The 14,961-nt window shown below is 42.2% G+C and overlaps 1 protein-coding gene across 1 annotated transcript in view; it reads left to right on the forward strand.

The window, feature by feature from the left end:
- BMPER (BMP binding endothelial regulator) overlaps nt 1-14,961 on the forward strand; it is a 477,629-nt gene that overhangs the window by 11,090 nt on the left and 451,578 nt on the right. The gene's annotated exons all lie outside the window — the stretch shown is intronic.

The raw sequence follows: 14,961 nt of genomic DNA on the forward strand, positions 1-14,961 counted from the left end.
TGAAGAAGGTGATGAGGGTTAGAGATTCAGAACACAGGAAAATAGCATAGTGTGCGCCCCGTAAAAATGGAGTGTTCAACAAAGCAAAAGCATATGTTAATATACACAAAACGAAATAGTACATATACAATAAGGATATACGAATGAAGTGAGAATTCTCTGGTTCCACCCTAGCCAGGTATATAAGTACAAACGACTTTCATCTAATATTTAAGTATTTGGCTGACATGAGCCTGTGGTGGGGTACAAGATCAGCTTTTTAGTTCACAAGCATGGAACTGTTCTAAGTTTCTGAGCACGGAACCCAAGCCAGCAAAGCGATAACCAGTGACTTCAGTGGGATGTATTCACAGTTTTCTTTTGAGCACGGGGGCTGAGAAGCAGAAGTGCGATGCACACACTCAGTTTAGCTCTCAATACAGTTTAGAGGTCACTAATCCCAGTTGCTACTCTTCAAAGTGACATGCATTCTTGCGTGTATCTTGCAGTGATTTGTGCACCTGATCAAAGGGATTGGTGTTTTTAAAAGGTCACAGGACACCTTCTGTGACTATCCTGGCCCATATCAAAACCTCCCAAAATGGACAGTTAAGTCAAAATGTTCCAATCGGGTGCATAATGGCCAACATCTCGTGCTCGGTACAATCCATGGGAGTCCAAAGCCCTAAAGATACAGTGGGAAATTACAACTGATATTGGCCCATGTATAGCGAAATCTCTTGCACAGTGAATTAATTTATTTTAAAGCATTTTATTTAATTAACTGCTAATTGCAGCTGATTTTTTTAAGGTGCCCACTACATTGACGGCTGGTCACATGCGAAACTGGAGATAAACCAAGTCTTGTGGTGTTTAGTGTGAAAATTGTTGAGTATCTTCATTTGTGGAATGCTTTTGAATTCAGTTTTTGGCTGCTTAATCAGTACCCTCAGGTCCAGCTATAGGACTGATAAGCAGAAGTAATGGGGGAAAGATAGCAAAATCCTAGAGCCTCTATGGAGGCAGATGCAGAGTCCACTGAGATTACCCTGCTGCATGGGCGGATCATGGAAAAAGCTGGTGAACCAACCAACGGCAGTGACAATGTCTCCCCCCACCTGGATAATGCAGTCAAATGTTGTAGATTCTCTGATTGAACAGCAGCTGGGTGACCTCATGTGCTGGACTGGCGCAGACCACACACTGACTTCCACAGGCTTTAATTTGCAGCTGAGCTGTTGAGCATTTCCCCCCAGGGTGGCTCTCTGTTTTATTGTGCTGTCCAACATCCTCTCTCACAGCACGGGGGGTTAATGTCCTTGCAGAGCAGGCCAACAGCACTTTTGGCTCAGACTTGGTCCTCGTCGTGCATGGGGACTGCAGGCAGGCTGACCCTTTCCTTGGAACTAAGTCCTACTCAACTGTAGTGGCGCACTGGTAACATTCTTTACCCCGCAGGTAGAACCACGACCTGCCTTTACTCTGCAGTCCCTACCCCGGTTGCAACATTACCACACGTTCTGACGTTACCACTCATTTCTTTACCAAACAAGTTTTTACAATGACTTGCTTTAGGGGATGAGTTGTTGGATTTTAAGTCCAACACCTTCCTTACTGATACACTTATTGGATGTGGGATAGTAATTTATGCTATTCCAAAGTCCAGTGCCACCCAATGCAAGTCCTTGTAACAACTTGCATGGCAAAGGAACGCATGGTAATGTCACAGTTGGGGTGGTGACTGTGGAGTACAGGCATGCATGGGAAATGCATGTGGGGTTTCCTCATACATCCTTGGTGCACACCTCACTTCTTGGTAATGAGGGATTCTGAAACACTGTACTCATCAAGCTGGCCAGTATTTATTGTGAGAGATGACAAGTCAATTCTCTCTTCCATAGTTCAAGTTCTGGGTGCTCCTCTAATCAAATTTTGCTTGGCCACTGCATGAACCAAGCCCTGGTTAGCAGGAGCTTCTCCTGGGCTAGTACAAACAGGCCAGGTACATAAGCGTATTAAACCCAGACAACTGGTCATATTTGCTGAGCACATAAATGCGACAGGAATAGGGGCCAGGGCTCTTTTTTTCTGGCAGAATCACTTTAGCTAGTTTCATAGGAAGGAGACCAAAGTCTATCTCCCACTATCACCCTACACTGTACATTAGGACTGAATGGGATATTGAGGACTTCTAAGTCAGAAGAGACTTTAGTGACCTAACACACATCACCCACAATTCCAGCTTGCCACAAATGCACACAGGGCCGGCTCTAGGCATGTGCAAGCTGTGCACCTGCACAGGGCCACCAAACCCCAGGGGCCACCACTCCAATATATATCCTTAATATATTAATCCTCTGAGGATGGATACATATTTGGTGGTGGCCCCTGGCAGGGATTTGGCGGCCTCCGGCTCTGTTCCACTTCTAAACACCCTGACCCCCTCCCCTCTTTACTGGCCTGCGCGCTCCGCCCCGCCCGGACTCCCTCTTCCGGGCCCCCTACCTATGCTCCTTGCCCAGGGCCACCATGAGCCTAGAGCCGGCCCTGATGCACACATGCACACACAGGGGCCTTCAGGTAGTCTAAGAGAGGCACACACAGGTCCCAGACATTTGGGTATATATCCGTATACACTTATCCCAGTCATATGAAAGTGAAAGATTCAATTAAGAGAGACTGGTACTTTTATTTGGAGTAAGATAAAGCAGAGCTTTCCCTGAAGACGACTCAGAAGAGCAAACTGTCACAACTGCCGGTCCAGCAAAGCCTGATTAGAGAAGATCATATAGAAAGAAGGGCGCACTTCTGAGGTCACACTCATTCTAAAAAAAAAGGCTTTCAGTGAGCTTGCATGATGATCATGTTCACTTTACCCTACAAAACAAAAAAATAAAAATAAGATTGTTCAGAAGTGCATGCTCTCCAGCCCCATCTAGAGGACATTCCAGTGGCAGCTCCTCGAGGGATTAATGTGGGGCCAGGTGGGGCAGGGTGGGGGTAGTAAACTCCGGCATATGGCCGAACCGAGTTAAGTACATACATAAATGAATAAAACTAATTACATTGCGCGCGCTGCTTCACCGATTGGGTTGCAGGGCACGCAATGTAATTTGTTTTATTTATTTATTTATGTACTTTACTCAGTTCGGCCGGCCGTATGCTGGAGTGTACTACCCCACCCTCCCCCGCCCAGCCTCACCGCCCGCAGCACTCCCTCGAGGAGCCGCCACTTGGACATTCCGCGCCTGCGTGTATGTAGCGGTGAAGTTCATTGCATGCTGGCCGAAGGGTCGTGAGCACAGTGGAAAGGATGACCCCAACACAAGTTAACAATGCCTCAAAGTTAATCATGGAAACAATAGAGCAGCACTTGTAAGTTTCTCTCTGCTCTAGTATGACTCCTACGTTTCTCTGCTGTTCTCAGTGCACAGCAGACAATCCTATGCTGAAAGAAAATGGAGGCTGTGTCCCATATTATTGTTAGGGCGCACTGGACAGGTCTGCTGTGCAGTGCAGCTATCCCAATGCCAGGCAGAGGGGTGGGTGCACCCTATCACAGTGAACTCACTCCTGCCCTGAGGCAGTGCATTAGTGAGAAGTGGTCGGCCGTTTCAAGCTGCAGATTCTTCTTTCGTTGTGGAAGTAGCAACCAGCCTGCATTGCAAAGAGAGACAGACAACCCCCTGCAGTGAGTGACTGCACCCCTCTGCAGAGTGATGCCTCGGTAGGGAGCTTCTTGAACCCCATTTTCCCCTTTCAAGGGGCACACTCTGGAACTCCTCTTAGTGATACCCAGTGAGCAGCCCCGTGAGAGCCCCTTTGCTTCAGCTTCTGCATCTATAATACAGCACATACATCGAGGAAAATTAGGGAATGGCCCCTTGATATCGCACTGCACTAGTGGAGGAGTGTGGCTCAGTGGTTAGAGTGGCAGACCCTGATGCAGAGTTCTGGGCTGGGACCAGGGTTCAATTCCCGCCTCGGCGGGTCTTGGGCTCAATTTCCTTGGACCTGACAATTCTCGCCTCGGTGCCTATTCTAATCATGGGCCCCATGCTCCAACTCTGGGCAATAGCTTGCTTAGCCTCCACACCGCCCCCAACAGCGCTAGGATGCTTGGCTTCACCCTGGGGGTGCCCAGGAGTGGACACTTCACAGGGAAAGCCAGGAAGGGTTCCACAGCGGTATGAGTAATAGCGCCAGGATACCGCTTGGTGGCAGTGCGCTCTACAAGTACCTTGAACAAAAAAAAACACTGCTGTGATAAGTACACCTGCATAATCTGTAGTACATAAATAGGCTGCATGCATAAGTGTCTGCTGCCCCTTCTGTGATACCAGTTCACTCTAGCGTTAGCAAAAGCAGGCACACATGGGCACTTTTGATAATATGGCCACAGGTCAGGAGTGCCAATCTGGTGCAGGACCTTCCATTTTCCTGTTTGAAAAGGAAAGGCTATTGTCTCTTTGACATGGGAAAAATGATTAAGGGTGATACATGTGACCAGGTACTTATTATTTTTACTCTTCAGGGTCCTGGATCCAGCTGTGGCTAAGCAGATTTGATACTACTTCTTTTGTTGACAGGGGAAGCAAGGAAAACAGTTGCCAAATGGTTAAAAGTGATTAGGAAAAGACCAGATGTTGACATTTTGGGAAAAGTGTGAATACAGGGAATAATTAGGTTGGTATATTCCTTTCTTATTGAGGGAGGAAGGAGAAGAGGGAAGTCGCCTGTCAGAAGACAATATATACATTAATTGCAAGTGTATTATACCTCCATGGCCATTCTGTGTCCTTCACTATACCAAAAAATAGGATTTTGCAACCACACAGCAGTCAGGAGCAGACACTGTAAAGAGCCAGGCAAGACATAAATGTGTGGTTTGGAATTGCAGGAGCTACTAGCAAGTGAGTCTGTCCACCTGGACGTCTACTGGCTTCTGAGCTCCTCCCACTGTACTCTATTCTCACTGCATGTATAAGAGCTTGATGAGGTTATATAGGCCCATCTGCTGATTTTAAGCCTTTAGGGCCATGTCTTTCATGAACTAGGTGATATTACTCCTACTTGACATGCAAAACATTCTCCAATCCTGGTCCCCAGCACACTTGAAGCATTTTTTGAAAAGTATGACTCCTCGTTTAAGCTATGAGCTTGATAACGCATATTGTCTTTAATTATCCCATTATACATGTTCTACCCCTGCTATAGAGTTTAAGACCCTGCAACAGTATGTGTGATTTACTCAGGAGCATAGAGTCCGGAGATGTATCCTTATGCCCCGACTATGTATACACCTTCTAAAGTCCTAAACAAGAACATGGAATGACCTAGATGAAGATAGCGGTGTATGTGACTAATGTAATAATGGAATTCAGGCTTTAATACATATTTTATATTTATGTTCTAATAAGGTAGTAATAGAGGCTAGAAATCGTTCTCTTCTACTGACTTGAGCGCTTTTTTAAAATCCCCACCGACTGAATTCATTTGCGTTTTCATTGTGTAAATTCATGAAATCTGTTATACTCATGTTTTAAATAAGATTTTTTTATATACGTGTTGAATAAGGTTTTTATAAAAAGTGATGGAATAATGTATTTTGTAAGTGATGGAATAATGTATTTTAATTGATTCAAAAACTTGATTTGGTTTGATTTCACATGCTATTTATAGAACATGGGGTAATGATATGCTCATAGAAAATGCAAGCAATGTGTGCTTCAATCCCCATTTTTTATTACCAAGGTGTTAAATTGGTTCAAAATGCACCCTCGATGCAAGGCCAGGTTTTTTTTAGGGTGGCATGTTTTTATGCCCGTTTTTACGACCATGTTCTAAACGGTGCAGTAGCAGTTGTATATAGAAAAACATCTCCACTATAATATCTGGCTATCCACAAGTTAACATCTATTTCCAACCTTAGGAAATGTAGTACCATGTAGCATTTTGTTTGCATCTTTTGTTTGCTCGAGTAAGGATGTTTTATGTTCTAGACTGCCTTAACCTCGAGCATTTACCAAAAGTGTCCCAGTTGAATGGAAACTGCAGCTAGTGATAAGGCTATTTCCAAGATAATTGCTGAGATTATGTAATACGTGTCTCCCCAAGGAGTGGCCGGTTTCACCTCCCTTGCTCACAGATTACATCTACAGGGAAACAAACACAATGATGCTCGCCTGTATAATCCAAGCCCTGGGGCTGTCGGCTTATCTTTAGTGCGTATCACTAGCCCTACAACAGGGCCTCTTTTAACATGCTGACAGGCATCATTTGTGTAATGAGATGTTATCTCACTGCGTGACTCTAGCGCCTGCCAGCACGTTTTGTTTTTTGGTACTGACCATCCCGAAGCTCCAGCCTGGAGAAAGTCCCACAGCATGTGTCATGTAGGAGGAGGTGGAACTTTGCAATAATTGTTTCCCTGAACTCCATCATGGATGTTTGCTTCCTCTAAAAGGGCTTCATATTTTAGTCTTAGTATGCCCATGAACTGGATGACTATGATCGAGGGTTGGGGGAGGGCGGGAAATCAGAAACACAAACGTAATGGAAGAAAGTAGTAGAAGTAAGTGATGGGGAACTAAGTAAACTAATGACTCTGTGCTAATCGGTTTTTTAACCTTTCACAAAATCTGATTTTTTTTTTGGACATGGATCAGTAGAAGTTTATACAAAGCATGCAGGTCAGGCTTATAATTATGGAAGTGTATTTTTAATAATACTGGCTTGGTTTATAAATCGGTATTCGTACTGCCCTAATGATGTTTATAAGCACTGTGAAGAACATTGTCATAATGTCGCATTATAACGGTACTCATTTGCCGACTTCAGAGGGATGACAATCTGAGCTGGTCTAGCCTGGAATCGAAATTGTGTTGGGCAGATCACAGCAGATATCAGTAGCAAGTGTTTAACTGACTGACACTGTAAATTAATAAAACACTGAAAAATCATAATTCAAGATTAACCTTTTTTTGCAATTAATTTACAAGAATAATTGCAGTTTGGTATCCAAACAATATGTAGTGCAACCCCCAACTTTTTGTTTTTAAAACACAGCCCCTTTTTATAATTAATTGGTGCGCAAAACAAGCCCAATCTAAATAGAAGAGGCAAATTATGAGCCACTTCCTATATTGTACAAAAAGAGGGCCTACACATCTCCTACACTTTTTAGTGCAGATTAAAAACTAGCGGTAGCTGAGCTCCTGCAATTTTGATTATACATCCCTAGGTGTATGAATATTGCATCTGAGCTCGAGCACAGTAGTTTTGGTGTCTTTTTCATATTTGTTTTTCAGAATTGTTTGAATGAAAAATGACTGCAGACCATAGGGCAGAATTTTGATGCACACTGGTTTATCACTCTATGTGCTAATCAACATTTTTCGTATATATAAGACGTTTTTAGGTAGGTCCAATGGCTTCTAAAAAAGATTTTTCATTGAGCGTTTTGCAGAATGACTTTGGTTTTTGCAAGAGGACTTTCTTTTAGGTAGAGGGTGCAATTAACAAAGTGAAAGGGTAAAAACAAGAAAGATACTCATGCCCAGTTTCTCCTAAATTTCCATCTCCTTTAGAATTGCTTCTAAAATCCTGGAAATGTACATAAGTCATAGATTTTCAGTTCCAGATTCCGAGTAGTAATCACATGTTCACTATACGTACGGCTTCACTGGAGCTGTGTTCTGTTCACACTCTTGTATGGAGCAGTATACTGGCAGATGATGAAAAGTGACATCACCAAAATGTCAGCCTTCTACACCAGTAACCTGACAAGAATCTTGCGCATTTTCTGACTGAGAATCATCTCCAACCAGGAACTGCTCACCCGATGCAGGCAAGAGAGCATGGGCACCATCATTATGAGAAGATGATAGAGATGGAAAGGACATCCTACCAGAAGAGAACAAGAGTCCATCACAAGAACAGCTCTCCACTGGACCACAGCAGGCAAATGGAAGAGAGGAAGACCAAAGAACCTCTGAAAGCAAACTGTGGAAGCAGAATTGAAGACCCTGATCTACACTGGGGCATCATACAGAAACCTGCCTAAAAATTGAAAGTGGAAGTCCTTTGGTCTTGCCCTACATGTCAGTTGGCATAATAGGCAGGAAGTAAGTACCATATGTACAAGTTTGAAAACATAAACAGAAATGTGAATTTTTCAGGATTTACTGAACTTCCACGAAGGTGAAAGGATGGAAAGTTACCACCTTTTTCCAGTCCATTCTTTAGAGTCTTCGCATTGAAGAACATAACTCCCTTAGTTCCATTGCTGAGCCTCCTAAATGGAAGAAATCATCACCCCAAATTCAACTATTTTTTGTTTTCTTTATGAATATCCTCTTTAGGTTTCTTTTTGGCAGCTTAAGTTGCATGACCGTAAGTGAGGCAAATTCCTCTCCTTTAAATATACATGGGATGGAGAATTATTAAAGGCAATAGATGACAAAGAATATCCATAGTTTATAAACCAAGGAGAAGTACCCCTAGGGTACAAGAGGGCCAGTGGGTGTAACTAGTGTAGTGTTAGGGAGAGTATGGCACTCTCCATTGTCTTCACCCACTTTTGGTTGTGCAAATAACACACTGATTCTGTTGAGGACATAATAGGCTGTTATTGTTCAATTTGATGTGCAGGCTTGTCCTCTGGCGTATTCTCCAGATAGCTTCTTTGCTCTGATGCTACGTTGGCCATTTTGCAGCAGCAAATACCTTAGCTGGGGTCTGAAGAGTCTTTGTGAAGGGAAAACAGTGCTTAGTTGCTCACTTTTCACATGATCCAATACCTTCCTTTTTCAGCCATTGTGCATAAGTGAATCGTCACCTTGGAATGTTGTTTTTTTCAAAGTATAACAAAAAAAATTCAAAGACGGCAGCCATGGTGTTTGTACATACAGACAGCTAATTTTGGAATGCTTTGGTATATTTTACTTATCTTTTCCATTTCAACATAGACAATGAGTTACTTCTAAATGTGTTTGGCAACTTGAAAAGATTAAGAAGTATACAATATACAAAAACATTCCAAGCTGGTAACTTGTGAGTGCACAGGCACATGAGGCCATATTACATTTTTTTGGCCTACCTTGGTATTGCTTTACTAAAGTATACCAGTGCAAAATTGACTCGTCCAAGATCCAGGAGGTTACCATTAGAACCCTGGTTCAATAACACATTGAAAGCCCACAAATGACTCTGCCGCAAATCAGACAGGCAGTGGAGATTTGAAAATATTACAAAGACCAGAATTGAATACAAAACCTCCCTTCAAAACTATAAGAAACTCATTATCAGGAAAAAGGCTGCGTACTTCGCTGAGTAAATTACAGCGGCTAATAACTGCCCAAAGCACTGTTCAACACTTTAAAAGAACTTGCAAAGTTGACGAACGCGCCAGACATCAATATCAGTCAAGAATTCTGCACCTCACTAGCAGATTCCTTTCAGCATAAAGTTAAGTCCGTCTTCGACCTGTTTGCACAACATGACAATCATTCGGCCCAGACATCGGCCCAGCTTAACAAAATGTAAGCAGTCCATCAGGACTTAACACAAGACTACCTTGAATCAGTCACCCCAACTCTTTACTCCTTCTCTATGTTAACTGTGGAACAAACCGCTAAACTCAACGCGACGACCAAATCGGGCTCCCCATTAGACCCATGCCCTCCTAAAATCATGCACATATCACCTGAAATTATCACCATCCCACTAAAAGCGTTTTTTAATTCAATGACAGTGGTAACAGTGCTTATAGCTTCAAGACTGGACTGCTGTAATGCCCTTTTATACAGTGCTTAATAATCTACAGACGGTAAAGAACGCTGCAGCTAGAGTATTGCTGGGCATCTCCAAATTTGATTCAATCTCCTCGTCCTTGGCACGACTCCACTGGCTACCTGTAGCTAAGAGGATTCAATTTAAATCCTTGTGCATTGCATTTAAATCCCTCAATAACAGGGGGCCAACCTTCTGGCAGCATTTTTAAAACCCCATACACCTGCCATAACCCTCAAATCCACCAACTTGGGAAATCTACTTGTTCCTAGAGTCGGCAGGGCCAGATGGGGCAGCAAGAGCTTTACGGCTACAACTGCCAGCCTATGGAACTCTCTACCCATGTTGCTGAAAAAAGAGCCCAGTCTTCTCAAATTTAGGAAAGGCCTTAAAACATGGTTGTTCTCAGCTTAACTGTACATCAGTGTCCGCCCCGAATAACATATACCAAAGGCAGCAGCACCTAGGCACCTCAGGGTATTTGTCGCACTTTAAAAATCACTCAAAGTCAACAGATCTGTAGCCAAATAATAAAGGTCAGTCCTACTCGTTTTTCTAATGCCGTATTTCTTGACAGGCCAAAGTACCCAGATGAAGCAACTAAGTGTACAAAGTATAGGTTAGTAGCCCTCTAGAAATTCTCACAAATTCCGTCTGCCGCGATCACAGCCTTGTTTCACGCTACTGTAATTATATACCATTTAGTATAATGTGTGCGGAATTATTTTAAATCACAGAAATTAATAAAAAATATGCAATTCTTTCTTTATTATGCTTACCATCTTCTGTGAGTACTCAATACTTATTTTTTTGGTCAAAACAGGTCTGATAATGTCCATGTTTAGACACCTCAATATGGATGTGGTCCATGTTAATGTGCACACTTTTAACTTCTGCGTAAACTCAGCCACTAAATCACGATTTACTTTAGCCACTGTAAAGGATCAGTGCAATGGATATTTCCTTTACATTACTGACATGGTGTCTGTTTTTGTTTCTCAATGTTTTTGAGATGAAGAACAAAGATGTCCTCGTTGGGCCTGAATGCCAGTTGGTCATTAATTTCTGGCCCCTGTGTAAACACTTGTTTTTGGAGGGGTTGGAATTGTGTGTTGTGTTATTTAAAACATCAATAATTTTCTGATGTATTGAATACCACAACCATTGTTAAATTACTGAAATTTACTGGGGAAAAGTATATGGTATTTACCACATCATGCGGATTCTGTTGTGTTAAATATCAAAATCATATGTTAATTTCCTGAAACTCATAATAGGTGTAATTTTTTTGCACCTGATAAATAACGTACCCCATGGTGTCGTTATTTATCAGGTAGGAAAAATATCACTTATACTCGTAATCAGTAGGGGCAGTTCCTCTATGGGAGCGTTAGGGGCATTGCTCCCCTGTATTTGTTACCCCCATACCGATATTAAATGTAAAACATATGTTTTCTGCCACGCAGCAGCAGTGCTTTCTATTTTGTCTTGTGGGTGCCTTATCTTCCTGAGTTAGGACGGGTGGGGCTTTACAGGTTCAGTTTGGGTGAGGTTGCTTACTTGAAGTGTAGTATACTGCGCATGTCAGTTTGGACATGTGCTTTCCACTATCCAAACCGACATGCGGTCTTGCACGGACGACTCTTCCTACTTGCAATTAGTGAGTAGGGACGAGGGGAATCACAGCTATATTCCATTTGGTCTCCTATGCCTGACCTAGCCAATCCTGGGGCTGCTCAGCAGTTTTGGATTGGCCCAAGGGGCACGGGCAGACCTCTAGTCCTGCACTAAACACAAGGCATCGTGGTTGGGAGGCACAGGTTAGGTTCCAGCACCATTAATGGCATTATGCACAAAGTAATTGCAAGAGATATTCCCTCCTGACCTTGCGCCCCACATAGCTGTTGTTTTACAGCTCTTGCAGTGGATTATCTGGCTGGCTGTTGTCACGCCGCCCCGTCAGCACTGTCTACACTCGTTGTGGTGGAAAACAAATAATAAGAGGTAAAATTAAATAATGAGATCGGAGATTTTGAGAAAAATATTCTTCAGTGATGGATAGTAATGCCAGTCTTTGCATTGAGGTTGTCTCTGTGCTATTGCACCTTGAGCACATGCATGATTCTATTAGTTCAGAAGCGTTATGACCCTGCACACACTTTTTTGTAAATTCCAGAGTAGATTGAAGAGCGATTCTGACTGGGGCTGAATTGAATTCCCCTCCGAAGCCCCATATTATATATGACGCAGATAACAGGAAAGCGTTATTTGTCTGTGCATTGAAGGTTAGAGATATGCTGTGTTCCATACACAAGGGCATTTTTTTGCGATTGTGCACATAACGTCTTTTTGTGTTTCAGCATATCCGATTCTGCAGTTCAGGCACATGCTATTCCATGCAAAATTTGAATCGCCCCTCCATGCACATTTACAACTTCACAAACAGCTTCTTATCTAAACGTTAAGGATACAACCAGAAAATAGCACATCTGTCGCAATTTCGTTTTCTTTAAAAACAGACTCCTTAACTGCAGCAGAGTCGATAAAACAAGTAATCTGGACATTAAAATGGAATTCAAGCCTCCACAGAGCTTCAGGGACAGGACAGCGGCTCATAAATAACTCTGAGCTGTTATTGTGAAAGAGCCCGGCCTTCTTTTCTTAACCTTTTCACCACAAGTCCCATTTTATTTTTCTTTACTTAATTTAACCCTTTCCCATTAATCCATTATTACTTTCCTATCCCTGTTCTGCGTTGTGTATTGTTCGTGCTTTTATTACAAAATTTCCCTCCATTTTTTTGGCTCCCGAAGTTTAATTTCTGATTTGATCATGTCAAAGTGACTGTGACTGACACACAAATGCCAAAAATAGTTTAACTAACTGAATCATTTTTGTTTACCTTAGAGGCCCCTAACAACTTACTGCAGTGAATGGCAGCTCCTTATCTCCTTTTTGTGTTTGTTTATATGGGTTGCAATTTGGCACTCTTCAAGAAAACATGACATTTTAATTTTACAGCTGCAGACTTGCTGACCATATCTGGCTTCATTCGTCTGTGTCACGTGGTGACAAGTGCGTCAGAGAGGACAAGATTTGTAAATGAAAACACTTTTCTCCTAGTTCAGTTAGCTTCCTTGTTGTAGATTGTCACAGTTGATAGAATAAAGGGTGTGTTTGTCAAGGTGATGCTTTTGTAGCTTGTCTCCCTGGAAGAACCCTTTCACCTAGGTCAGAACGGGGCTGCAAAACAGCGAGAGGGCAATTCTGATTATGTAATTTAAAAAAGCTCACAAATTCACATCCTACTTGAATTTGTGTAATTCCATTGGAGCTATGGTGGTGGTATTAACAGTGGTGTGCCAAATAAGGAAACAATATTCTCCACCAAGTCAAATCTTCAAATTTCTTGGAAACAGATCAGTTCCATATACCTATCTACCACCATGACCCTTACATGGGAAGAAGACCTGGGACTAACTGAATCACTTGCCACCCATTGACAGACTGAGACATGGACCATATTTAGTGCAAGGACAAAAGGGGCAGAATGTGTTTTAAATATTTCAAGACTACTTATTAAATTCAAAATTCCTTTATTTGGTTTTCGTCAGAAATAAAACCATAAAAGTACATTTAAAAGGATAAAAAAACATTTTTTCCACACCGTAATTATAGGAATGCATATCTCTAAAATACATTCAAAGGTAAAATTCATTTTGGGCTATAACAACTCGTAAAGTGCAAATATGCAATCCTTTAAAAACTGTATAAAAATATCGTAAAAAAGTGTCTTAAACAGTACAATGACAAAGAGAAGTCCTAAAAAGAATGTTCCTAGTCTACTCTAGGTTAGGCCTATGCCGCACAATAAACTTCAGAAATTTAGCAATGGCTGTCGTTGCGCACTCCTCAACCAGAAATTGTAGGGAGAGGAGAGTGGGACGACATCTTCGAAGACCCATAGTTTTTAAAATCGGGATCAACCAAAGCCTTCTCGGTTCACTATAGAACTTACAAAATAAGATTGTATGAATTGTGGCTTGAATTGAAAGGTCATCACAAGGGCAGAGTGGTAATACTGTGGCCCGGTTGTCTGTTTTTGGGAAGCTAACTAAACGATAAAAAGAGTTCAACCTAAACCGGATTAAAAAAAATCTTTCGTAGCTGGTCAAGTTAAATGTTAGGTAGGGTTGAATAGTCAGAGTTGTTTGAATTAGCAGCATGTTTTGGACTGATGTTTTGCTGACCTCATTGGCCAGCCGCAGTTGTTCTAGATTTGTTAAACATTGGGCTTTGAATGCTTTTCTAGACAATTTTGAGATTGAGAGGGGGAATGAAAATATTTTTCCAGTCCCAGATCGTATAGGAAATTCTTAATATAAGCTATCCACCCAATCTTATGAGCATTCTCTAAAGAAGTGCAGTCCTGTATGAACCCTTGACAGAAAATGGTATTATTGGATGACCATATACGTTGCCATAAGAGAAGTGGTTGGATTTTGACAATGTCTGTCAGATACGGAAGACCCAGTTCCAAATGGCACGAAAAGGTTGCGGTACCTTGAGGAACAGTGAGAAGATACCTTAAAAAGCTATTTTAAACCTTTTGCAGAGCTTCTATCTTTCCATAGCCCCCACACACCCGCCCCGTAAATTGCAACAGTTGTACATTTAGCATTATATATCTTGGTGAGTTCAGCGGGGGGCCTTTTTCCCAGCCTACGAGAAACATTTACTAGCGCAATAGTAGCCCTCATAAAAAGCAATTTTCTAGACTCAATGGCCTGTCTCCAGGAGGTTTTATGTTCTATTACTATACCTAGATATGGGTATGTCGTGGTGCTCTCAAGTTTAGCGTTGTTTAAGATAATGGCCTTGGTTTTCTTAATTTTGGACCCGGAAGACATAACAAAGGTTTTTTTAATGTTAATATTCAAATCCAGATTGGCCATGAAGGTGTTGTATCTCACGAGAGCACGTTGTATTTCTAGAGGGGTACGTGCTAGTATCACAGTGTTGTCGGCATAGAGTAGGCCCGGTATTGGGCGCTTATTAATCATGGGAAGGTCCTGGCACCCTTTTACCATGTCCGGCTCCAGGCCATTGGTATAGAGTGTAAAAAGAAAGGGGACCAGGACACAGCCCTGCCTAACACCTCTCTCTACTACTTATTAACAATTGCTTTAT

The sequence above is a fragment of the Lissotriton vulgaris genome, chromosome 4_1 (genome assembly GCF_964263255.1).
Source record: "Lissotriton vulgaris chromosome 4_1, aLisVul1.2, whole genome shotgun sequence".
Lineage (NCBI taxonomy): Eukaryota > Metazoa > Chordata > Amphibia > Caudata > Salamandridae > Lissotriton > Lissotriton vulgaris.